General features: G+C 41.4%; 1 protein-coding gene across 4 annotated transcripts in view; it reads right to left on the bottom strand.

The window, feature by feature from the left end:
• LOC143356064 (CCR4-NOT transcription complex subunit 6-like) overlaps positions 1 to 12,718 on the bottom strand; it is a 585,211-nt gene that overhangs the window by 62,567 nt on the left and 509,926 nt on the right. The window contains exon 1 of one of the 4 annotated variants that reach the window (XM_076791445.1): positions 4,103 to 4,121. The exons of the other annotated variants lie outside the window; for them this stretch is intronic. The gene's annotated coding sequence lies outside the window, so the exon portion shown is untranslated. Of the gene's footprint in view, positions 1 to 4,102; positions 4,122 to 12,718 lie in introns of those variants that run through there. 4 annotated transcript variants of the gene reach the window in all.

Raw genomic sequence — 12,718 nt, 5'->3', positions numbered from 1 at the left:
TGTTCTTTCAACTTTTAATGGCTCCGTTGAGGATTCTACATGTAGAAGACGAGCCGCCTAACTTGACAACTTTCAACTCTACGGGAAACACTTGCTGCCGGGAAAATGTTCCGAACTATACCCCCCATGGTATCAAGGAGAATATGTAAAGCAATAATTCGTTTCCTACTGTTTTCCATTTTTGTAACGATAAACGAGGTACTCTAGACTCTTCTGTCTTTATCCGCAGCCTCTTCCCTTGATTTAACATATCCGCCATTTGTTTTGATCATTGTCTTCATGGGTACAGCATTTTCAAAGTTTCATAATACAGCGTTATTCAAAAAATGAATACTCTTTTGTAGGGAACTGTTGAACAAATTTTATTCGTTCATGTATGAAAAGCAAAATCAAAGTCAATCAATCATAATTACATTCCTGAAGTTTTCGACGAACCACCCGATGTTAGTACTCGTATAAATTATTTGGCAGAATTATTTCATAACAAACCAGCTGCTGGTAGCACTTGTATAAATTATTTTGCAACAAACTAGTTACTTCCGAACGAATACAATCCAACACTGAGAAATCACGCAATCGTTGCACATTGCGCTTCAATTAACAACGCGAATAAAATTTATTTATTTTATGCAGAATTATGAAATCAGTAGAAAATATATTAATATGTCCCATAGCATACAATTGGCACAATGCCGCGAAAAGATTTTTACCGTCTACATTTCATCGTAAGATTATTCACGTAAACGGTCGCATTAAATATGTATAAACGGTCGGAAACGATAGCTCAAAGTCAATATTTAACGAGATATTTGCAAACAGGTAATTGTGTAATCGGTCTGAAAACAACACACCATTAAAGGCATGCCGAGCACGAGAATTCTGTTCAAGAGGGCAAATTGTCTTTGTAGAACGTAGTTCTTATACGATGTTAGACATTATCGCCGTAAGACGCTCGTTATGCTCGACAGAAGTTGTAAATGAGTGAGGCACTAATTCTTTACGATGTTGAGTAACAGTAAAAGTTACAACATAATAATCGTTTACGGTGGGTGCTACATAAAGACTGCGAAATCTACAGGGTAAACTGTAGCTGCGTCGTTACGAATAATAAACGAAACATTGTTTCGCGAATATCTCGGTAACTGCTACGTTTATTTGTTGACATTCCGAGAAATATATTCGGCATAATGTTAATTGGGTTAGTTACGTATTGAGCCAAAGGTGACGTTATTTCAACGCTAATGCGAAGCAGTAAGAAATGAACGAATATGCATTCTTCAAATTACGCAATCTTTTTCTTACGCAGCAAATATTTTGTTAAAGTCTTTTTAGTTGCTCTGTTTTATAGGGACGAAAGCTGATATCTATTCTTTTAAATACCTAATCTTTACTTTTTTAGTTGAGAGGCAAAAATACTGTCCAGGCACAGAAAATGATTTGTGCGATTCCTGGCGATAGTATTGTTAGCGATGTATTTTGGAAATGATTTCCTCCGTTTCAAGCCACTCGTCCAAAAACGCGACATAGTTTATGGCACGGAAAATATTCCGCACAGAACCCAAAAGAGAAATCGCAGATTTATTACAAATATTGAGAAGTACAGTTACCAATCGCCTACGTGAAACTAGTTACGTCTAGGTGCTGCACATTCCGACGATGAAAAATTTGATGGATCGCATTTCAAACAGTGATTTATTACTTAAACGTAATGAAACTGATCCATTTCCTCGACGTCTCGCAATTAGGGGTCAGGCACCAACCGATTACCATCTGTACCATTCGTTACGAAATTGTCTCGGCAGTAAAAATTTTCATGTTTGACGAAGCTACGCGAAAATCGGACCGTTTTTGCCTCGAAACGGTAGAAACGCAGAAGGAAGGAGAAGAGTATCGCGAAATCGAAATGCAGATAGAAAATTTTGAACAGGACATTGGAGGTGATTCGAATATTACCGGAACAATTTATTGATAGAATATTTTTCCTATCGAATTTTCCCTAAAAATCGCAGGCGATCGTTTAATAATAATACCATTGAGTTAGATGGGCTCAATCGGCAAATATTGGGAACTTTTATTAAAACGTAACGCGAAAATGTAATATTAAGTTTACAGCGTGGAATCCCGTCGATTTCCAATTCCGGGAGATGAAAAAAATATATATAGATATTCTTTTTTTTTTATATATGTATGTATGAAGCTCTTTTTCCGGGAACGCGAATATCGACTGCCAGTCCCATTTAGTTCCAAGTCGTTCACCCGGCCGTCGCGTCGTCTCTTTCCGGCCTGGATGTTTGTCGAAGTCCAACCGCCATCTGCCGCAATTGTACTTTCGAGGAAACTTTGAATGATTCTGTCTCGATTCTCGACAACGTATGCATTCCCAGTATTTCATACCGCCGTGAATTTAACGTTGCTTGATGTATCGCCATTGTTCCCGCTTTTCTGTGTTCTGTTCCAAGAAAGATTGTTCGATTTTCAAGGATAAAGTTCGCGCCGCGACGTGCAGGACGTTTTCAGGAAAAAGGGAGACAGAAAGACATCGTCTGGACGAGGAAACAACAAGAAAACATGGAAGAGAACAAGGAAAACATGTTCAAACATTGAAACAGTCACTCGGTTACAGACTGCGGATTTTTATGCAAAACAAACATTTTCTGCAACAAGCTACCGAATGATAAAGGTGTCCGAATAATGTTTCCTTGAACGGGGTAATTCCTGAGGCCATTCGAAGAAACTTTTTCCTCTTCGAAAATGTTCTCCGCGGCTTTGTTAAGGAGTTATTAACGAAAAACACGGACCAATCAGGGCGCGGCTACGGCAGACGGACTCCGTCTCCGCCAATGACAACGCCACGCTCAGCGGGACCTGCCTCCGTGCCGCTCTGATTGGTCCGTGTTTTTCGTTGGTAACTCCTTAACGAAGCCGCGGAGAATATTTTCGCAAAGGAAAAGGTCACTTCAAATGACCCGAGGAATCACCCATTTCAAAAAGTGCAACATTTTTGTGACACCCTGTATTTCATCTCATTTTCGTCAAAAACGCGCAATCCAATTGTGCTTATTAATTCGTGTAGAAATAAATTCTTTACGATTTCGGTGTGAAATAAACATTGCGCTGAGAAACGAATAGAAGAGCTTGACCAAAGCATTGACGTACACCTTGAAGAGACAGTTTCTTGATTGGGTATCTGTTATGTATATTCACAAGGGCAATTTAAAAATAACAAGTCACACTCGACACAGGTGTGCAAAGGGACAATGGAATGCAAGCACGTCTGGCTAAAGCGAATTTAAAAATTGTCAGCGAACTATTGAAGCCGCGCGCGTGCTCAAAATAATTGCAAAAAGGAGTAATAAAATTCGCTGCGAGCACAGACAGCGCAGAAAAGAGCCAGCGATCCGCGACTCGGTGGTGGAACAAGAAGAAGTTTATTGTTCGCGGTCATCGCTCATCTATCTCCCCCGCCGAGTCCATCCGAAGAGAGATCTTGTAAGTTGCATGACGACAATGTAGAGACGTTGCTCGCCATTGTGCCGCGCAGTTTCATCCGGAGATGTATTCGATCCACGCTTTAGGGCATGCAACGAGCGCGTCGTCACTGTTATCGGAATGTAAGTATTTTTACGGAGACGTTGGGAGTAGACGATTCTCGGGCTGATAACGAACGACACGCAAGGTAAAGCAACGTCATTTTCTACCCTGACGAAGAATGTACCGCGGTAGACATTAGGGAACTTATATAGATTATTTCGAAGGCCCCTTTGGAGGTAAAGTCTTGATCTAAGCCCAATCCTCCGGTCCGTGCTGTGACATAGATCGTGTAGGACTACTATTTCCTTGTGACCACGTCGACAGGTAAACACGGACCGCGCGGCCGAAGAGGCACTATATATTGTTAATTAAACCACTAAATACAGTGATTTCTCTGTATATGTCGCCAAGGTCTGGATGATAAATGTCGCGGAAAAATGTCTGTTGAAAAATCGTCTTCGATCTCATTCGTTGAATAATTCGACAGTAATTTAAATTTATGCCAGAGAAGCTTCACAAACATAAAAAATGTTGGTTATTGTCACAAGTATTACGCAAGAGTGAAATATACCTCACAGGAGAAAAGGACTATGTCCACCACGTAGCTGAATCGCCATACCTGGAACAAAAAGAAGACAATTATGAGGATTAATTGATTTCACCAACATTTCCGGAAGTGTTGCCAATGAATTTCTTGTACTATAATCTGGACATTGTTCGATTAATATTAAACAATTTCCTCGGTTGTATTTTGTTGAAAGTTAGAACAGAAAGCGGCGCAGTTATGCCGATGAATAATAAAACGTGTCTGATTTCGTTAGAATTACTTAAAACGCGAACGTATAATTAAGCGATGCGAATCCCGCGGCGAATTTAATTATGCCGTGATATTCTTTTCGTAATTCCATTATCAAATAATCCGCTTTCCCTAATAAAGCGCATCGTTTCGCGTCTCATTCGATTACTACATAAGAGGCTTAATTTTTCAACAAAAACCAGCGTGTAATAATATTCACTGGCTTCGGTGTTGAAACTATCGGCATCCACGTTTACGTTCAATTGGAAAATTAATCAGCAATATTGTAAGCACAAACACTCGACAATTGTTCCATAAAGGAGCGGGCATACTAAACGTAGGAATTTTATAGTATCAGAGATTATTGGTCCTTTGGAACGTAGACCGTTCAACTGAAGATCCAAAAATTCCTAGCTGTGAAACGCGCGGCTGAGTTTCGCGCGATAAGCGGTGCTAATTAACGCACGCATCGAGATTGAATTCCGACGGACACTGAAGCTTAATTTAATTTCAACCGTGACCGGGAATAAGTTTCTCCCTGCGAGAAATCTGTTGCCGGGTCGGGATCGGTCTCCTCTTCTTTGTACTCCGTCTCCCGTTCTAATCACTGAAAGCGTTCACGCACCGCGCAAAACGTTAATTACACCGCGGCGCGGTATCACACACGGTTCATCGGAATCGGTCGATTCCGATAGGAGAGCTATGCACAAACGAGCGCAAGCTAATGTTTCAATTAAAGGGGTTACATTATCTGCCCGGAGCAAAGAGAAATATTGTTCGACCGTGCAATTTTTGTTCATCCTCGCGTCGGCGAGCAACATTCCGTACGTACAAATTCACTTCCAATCGCCGAACAGTCGCCGGATAGTAATGCAATATAATTCTCAAAATATAACATTACGTTGCCAGTGTGAAAAACTCAAAAGAGTTATAAAATGTCTTAACGGCAACATCCAAGAAAATCTTGCGGGTCTTGTTGATTATCGCAATTAGATTATTAACCTTCAACCGAGACTTTTCAATGGTGAACATTTAGAAGACGTAACGTACCTAAGACGTTAAAAAACAACGATAAAAATTTGTCCACAATCGACGTAAATATGATGTACTGTGCGCGCCGCACAAGAAGTCTCGCGGAAGGAATGCGAGGCTGATTGGTCAGAGTGGAAGGGACACGCCTCTAGCTGCTCTATTGGCTACAGCGGTTGCACATACTATACAGCGTGTGACGTCAAAGCCTAAGCATTGGCCTATTGGAGCGCCCACGGTGCGGATAGGCGGAGCGAGCGAGTAACCTCTTTGACCTTGAGCCGTCCCGCGAGACTTCTTGTGAGGCAGGTACAGTACTATAATTTACACCAGCGTTTTCCAACCTGGGATTGCGCCTTTTTAACACAAAATTAATATTCATACCATAGTATGTACAAATAAATAAAACTTTATATCGGTAACGTAACGTGTCAATATTATTATATGTATTAAAGAAATAAAAGGAGGTGCGGAAAAAATTTTTTTCGGGGAGACGTAGTAGCATAAAGGTTGGAAGCCGCTGATTTACACTAATATGTATTGCGACACGATAAAGTGAGCGAATCATTTGACGAATTAAGTAGAGGACGACGAGTTAATTGCATTTTGAAAACTCGGAATCGAGTGTCACGAGTCTGATTCCGACTCATCGGTCTCGGCAAAAGTTGAGGTAGTCGACAAGCCGCCGTTGTAAATGATGTAACGCGACGTGTAACTGTAGAGGGCAGGCTGTCACGGCATTCGAGAAAACGCTTCCTCGTGGAGGGAGATACCGATATCATAGAAAATCATTTTCGTGATCGTACTCGAGATAAATCATGAGCCGACTATTGCCTGACCACGCCTTTCTCAGACGTGCCGGCGTTCATTCTGGTAGGCGTTCGTGGAACAGAAGTTCAGAAGGTCGCTCGGTGATGGATGCATCCAGGCACCTGTACCATGAACGGGGGAAAAAAAAAACTAATTCTAGATCGATGTACATGAGACATCGTAAAAATATCCTGTTTGACGACTCAGTTACTCGGCTGCAATTACGGGATGCGCTGCCGTCCATCTGCGTACTTTATTTATTATTTAACACATTGAATACCGCGAGGGTCACCGCTGACCAGCGTTATTGAATCGCTTCAAAATGTTTGCCATCGATTTAATACTACTAATAATATCGATTTATCAACACTGGAATTCACTGAATTAAACTAAAGTTTTTTCTAGTTTGAATTCGATTCACAGTCCGCAGTCTGTGCCTTCCAAATGTTTTAACAGTTGGACGTATACAGTGAATTCTCGATATATGTCAACAACACGGGTCTTGCCAGTGTCTTGTATCGTCCAGGAGATGTACTCGAGCCTAACACAGTTATGTTTACTCGAGCTTCGCGGCCCTCACGGGGTACACCCCGTGGTGGTAGGAATAATTCCGCGACGTTTATCGTCCAGGCCTTCGCGACATATATAGAGAAATCATTGTAAATAGATTAAAAAGTAGAAGCAATTCATTTGAACTAACATAGCTTTGCCGAGGTCTTGTGAATTCTCCCATCAACTGTTTCAGATTTGTGTCAGTGCGAACGTGTTAACTACCAAGTACTAAATGCAACTGGCATACAGTTATAATAACAATAAAATTCCATTTGCTTAGATTTCCTATCAGTTTTGTTTAAATATCTACCTCGATGGAGAAGTTATTAAAAAATGTTCTCATGGAAGCATATTTATAATTTCAATATTTCTAAAGAAAAATTAGGAGGAAGCCATTTTGACTCATCCGGTAGTAATAATTGCTTTGTAACAATGACAAAGCTACATCTATTCAAACCTCATTTTTATTCTAACTTCTGCCCCAATAAAGAAGTACATAACCGGAAAACATTTCTCTAATTTCAGTAATGGTGAAAGAAAAATTAGGAGCAAGCCATCTTGACTCATCCGGTAGTAATAATTGCTTTGTAACAATGACAAAGCTACATCTATTCAAACCTCATTTTTATTCTAACTTCTGCCCCAATAAAGTAGTCCATAACCGGAAAACATTTTTATAATTTCAGTAATGGTGAAAGAAAAAATTAGGAGCAAGCCATCTTGACTCATCCGGTAGTAATAATTGCTTTGTAACAATGACAAAGCTACATCTATTCAAACCTCATTTTTATTCTAACTTCTGCCCCGTAAAGAAGTCCATAACCAGAAAACATTTTTATAATTTCAGTAATGGTGAAAGAAAAAATTAGGAGCAAGCCATCTTGACTCATCCGGTAGTAATAATTGCTTTGTAACAATGACAAAGCTACATCTATTCAAACCTCATTTTTATTCTAACTTCTGCTCCAATAAAGAAGTCCATAACCAGAAAACATTTTTATAATTTCAGTAATCGTGAAAGAAAAATTAGGAGCAAGCCATCTTGACTCATCCGGTAGTAATAATTGCTTTGTAACAATGACAAAGCTACATCTATTCAATCCTCATTTTTATTCTAACTTCTGCCCCGATAAAGAAGTCCATAACCAGAAAACATTTTTATAATTTCAGTAATCGTGAAAGAAAAAATTAGGAGCAAGCCATCTTGACTCATCCGGTAGTAATAATTGCTTTGTAACAATGACAAAGCTACATCTATTCACACCTCATTTTTATTCTAACTTCTGCCCCAATAAAGAAGTCCATAACCAGAAAACATTTTTCTAATTTCAGTAATCGTAAAAGAAAAAATTAGGAATCAGTCATTTCGACTGGTTCGGTAGTAATAATTGCTTTGTAATACTGACAAAGCTACATCTATTCAAACCTCATACCATTTTTATTCTAACTTCTGCCCCAATAAAGAAGTCCATAACCAGAAAACATTTTTATAATTTCAGTAATCGTGAAAGAAAAAATTAGGAATCAGTCATTTCGACTGGTTCGGTAGTAATAGTTGCTTTGTAATAATGACAAAGCTACATCTATTCAAACCTCATACCATTTTTATTCTAACTTCTGTCCCAATAAAGAAGTCCATAACCGGAAAACATTTTTCTAATTTCAGTAATCGTAAAAGAAAAAATTGGAACCATTTCGACTGGTTCGGTATTCAAGACTAGTATAACAACATGAAATGATCTAATTTCTTTACAGGTTTCGTATTTGACCAATCCATTTTTGTCATGAACGCGTACGATCCGCGTCTACAAGTACACAATGCGAGGTGAGTAGAAGAGTGAATTGCGAAGGAACGCGTTGAAGACAGTTCACCTGTCAAATATTTGCAGAATCTGTATGGGCGAGGGTTCGATGAAATAAAGCGTGTCATAGTGGGTTGATGGTTCGTTGGCAGTAAGGCGTGGCGGGGAGCGGCACACGTGACCGGGTCACGGCGATACATCGTGCTGTCAAAAATGATTCCGGGGGAGACGGAAAAGTGGCTTCGAACCGATCGGTAGAACACTTGCTCGGTCGGCTCGCGGCGATGTGCCCTCTAGACCGGTGATTAAGTCAGGCAACCGTTACCTCGAGTACAACACACCGGGGATAGTTACGTGCCAGATGGCCGCATATATTCGAGGTGTGTCTAGCTAATATGACTGATTGCAATCTCCGCGAGAGCAAGTTAAGGCTGGCCACCTCTGGCCAGCCCGGCTGTTAGCTCCGTAGCCAGGCTCCACCCGTGAGGCGACTTCGGGCGAGCCGGGATGTTGCTTCAGCTGCTAACTCTTGCCGTCGCTTGTTGCCAGCCTCCACGATGCCCTAACAGACACGCTTTAATAAATGGGGTCCGGTCGAGGTTACAACCTTCATCAGCGAAGATACACCTGATAGCATCGGCAATCTCGTCACGCTGGTCTCCACCATTATTGAAGCGTCTACTGTGCGCCTCGATGCACCGAGACACGACCTGGTTCTCAGCGGCGCGGGACGATTTTCAGGAGACCCGGTTAATGGAAAGGTGGCTTCTCTCTCTCTCCTTCTCTCTCTGTGTCTCTCTGTTTGTTTATCGTTTGGGGTTTGTGGACAGTGGCTGCGGAAGATTCTTGCTGGTGCAAGCTACACCAACCCCCCCCCCCCCCCGGCTCGACGACGCAGAAATCGTTATTGAATGCTGCTACCAGAACTTCCGCCATCATCGCGGGATACATTCTTAATGCTCGGGATTCTTTTGTAGTAACTTATTTCTAGAAGAGACATCCCCTCGCATAACTTTCTTAAGGGGATGTCGTCCCACCTCGCCAGCTAGTTTACAAAGTATGTCTCCAGAATTTTTTCATCAGATCAACGTAGTTACCCATCTTCGCGAAACTTCGCAGGCTTCGCCTGGGCGCGTATCAGCTACGTAATCGAAATTTTTGTACGCTGTTATCGTCGAAACTGGTAATTCTTCGTCGACAGACCGGTTGACAACGTTCACTCGCGGACGACTCGCCGCGATACCTCGTGGACCACTCGATCCATCAACTTCTCATTTTTAAGACACGAAGTATAATTTTTTCTTCGAATTAATGCTATTTTATGTCTTGCTTTAATCTACTGCCCGTACGATTTTCTTCGTGGCTAATTAAAACTTCTTTGTTTTGACCATTTCCTGAAAGACTAGAAAAGTTATACCTATTATTGAATTAACGTCAAGGTTTAAACATTGTTTACAAAAGATTTTATTTATTATACGAGGAGTGGTTAATAGGATTTTTTAACTTCGATGTATATCGAGGACAAGGATATATCTCTTAATACAAGCGAGTATAAAAATAATTTAATTACACTCTCGTAAGTTTTCAGTCCGCTCGTATTCCAGACCGATTAAAATATTTCGTTGATTATTGTTCACGGTATCTGCCGTTGACAGAAGCGTCTCTGAAAATAAAGCTTCACGCAAAGCTATTGTCCGGACATCTATGACAGTTTCGCGGAAGCATAAATTAATTTCCATCGCGTTCCTTTGACTGTGAGTTATAGGGGGAGAGGGATTTGAGATAAATATTAATTGCCTTTGGCAGCGTCGTTTCAAGCTGCGGGGATTTGGCGCGGCGTTACGCTAGGAAAATTGCGGGAGGAGAATCATCAAATAGGAGTGTCTCATTCAGATTTATAGCGAGCAGTACGTTTTTGTCGAGCACAAAATGAACCAATGAGAAATCTTTGTTTGCCGAGCAAACTCGCTATTGTTGCCGCGACATGTTTTATCTTGAACGCGAACTGATCTTCCCTGGAATACGTTGGCGTGACGTAATCGATAATTGTGTTCACTGTACGTGTCAAACTTGTTAAAGAAATTGACGTATCTCATTTCAAAAGTACTTCCAGATATTACTTAAAAAAAGAAGTATTAAATTCTTTTCATTAAAATCTCTTATATATATCTCTTTATTAATTAATATAGGCACAGTAATTGGGTCCCTTACCCTACTACAGGGAGTGCTAACATGTGGCTCGCGATTCACACGCGGCTCCAGTGTCGTCAGAGGAGGGGAGGAAGCAGGAGTCGAGGGGAAAACGCGTCACGTGACCGGGCCGCGGTAGAAGGGGAAGTTGGAGTGGGGGCACAAGTCTTGATCTGGCGACTCCTTCCCCGCTTAGGTACTTCCCCCACTCTTAGGCTTCATCGTTGCGTAGTAGTGCGTAGAATTTCGTCCCCGTCCCCTAACTCCACGGCTGTAGGTAGTAGTGGGAAGAGATTTGACCAATGGTGGAGAATACGTTGAAACTCCCTGTTGCCCTACTACATCGACGATTTAATCCCAGAATCGGACGGAGACCGTTATCGTTCGGGTAACTTCGCGTAATTTGTTTACGAAGAACAGTATAATCTTTGTCAGACTGAAAAATGGGAGCGGCGCATGATTGGAAATCAATAAGCAATTACGAAAAGGAATTATCGGAGCGATTGCTTTTTCTCGTTGTTATGCATATAAAATGCAATTGCCTTTAACTACTCTGTTGCCGCAGAACGCGATCGAAACCGTTGTGAAATGAAGACCGGAGCGTCTGCGATTGTTCCCCGGTATCAGAAATTTCGTGGTGATCAAACGACAAAACCCCGACGCACGGTCGTCTCCGTGCTCGGTACACACCGGAGAGTTTTATTATGCCAGTCGTAAAATTCAATCGGAGCGAGATTCTGCGGCAATAACCCACATTTACGCGTTATAATGTAGGGTAATGTCTCAGAGAAGCTACCAGATAACGACGCAGCAACGTGTAATCATGCAGGATTGACTAGAGGGAACCGTCATCAGCCGAGACTCGAGAAAGAAAGAAAAATGTGAAAAGCACAGGGCGCAATTTCGTCCGCTTCTCCGGCTCGAATCAGGTTTTCCAATCCGCGACAAGTTGAAGACATCAGGTTTGATGCAATCTAAATTGCAGAGGACGCTGGCCTTCCTAGCGATCCCATTAAAGTAGCTAGTAGTCCCGTCAGAGAGCCTTTTTTTCCAGATTGAATTCTCTGTACTAATAATGAGCATTGACATGGGACGAGAATGCATTATCAGATTCAGCTCTCCGAGCCACCTCATTGTAAATTACTCTCCCTTAAAAGGAATTCCTAATGCTCGAGCGAAGGTACATCGTTCGGTTCATATTTCGGCTGTAGAGCTAATTGCTGGAAGACATCGTCGCAGAAAAATATTGCTGTGACTTTATTGTAAGCGGAAAGTATTTAAACACTACATTTCTGGTTCACGGAAAATTGTCGATATTCTAACTGTGATTATTTCATAAAAAAAATTGAAGCCCCCATCTTCGCAAAACAGTGTGCGTTTCGGGTGGGAAACTGAAAAATGCTGAAAATTCAACAGTCTCTAAAAATTTATCTCGCGAATGAAACCTCCATAGATTTGAAGGTCGAACACTCAAGAACAATGTCGGGCCGAATAGGTACACTCATTCGCAATACGTCGAAAGCCGGCCCCGAGCCATCGTCTTATATCGAGAGGAAACTGTAATTTCTGTAATTTCTTCCTTGATCGATTTGCGATTCTACTGTATTTGTACCTGCTATTGTATCCTATTATGTTGCACTGCTATTGTCCTTGTATTTCCGTATCCTTTTTCCTTAAGCCATTGCCTCTCCTCATTTTTCCCTACTTGACACAGCCCATTTATTTCGACGTAATCTTCTCTTTCCCTCCGACTCGCGGTCCCTTATTCCCCTCAAAGGGATCACACTAATTGTACCAATCTGAGAAGATTAATCCCTTTCATTTCGCCAATGGTACGCAGTCCCCGTGTTCACGTAAGTTAGCCCGTTGTTATTGACTGTTACGCAAAGTCAATTTGAATTTCTTTCAATTCCAAGGAGTCGAATTATGTAATCGGAATCGATATTCGAAGCAAATTCCGAGCCCGGTCCAATCTAGTTAAGTGAATTAATTTCACATCGAGAATAGC

The sequence above is a fragment of the Halictus rubicundus genome, chromosome 8 (assembly GCF_050948215.1).
Source record: "Halictus rubicundus isolate RS-2024b chromosome 8, iyHalRubi1_principal, whole genome shotgun sequence".
NCBI classification, from domain to species: Eukaryota; Metazoa; Arthropoda; class Insecta; order Hymenoptera; family Halictidae; genus Halictus; species Halictus rubicundus.
Note: the sequence above shows the minus strand (reverse complement) of the source record. Positions and strands in the feature narration are given on the sequence as shown.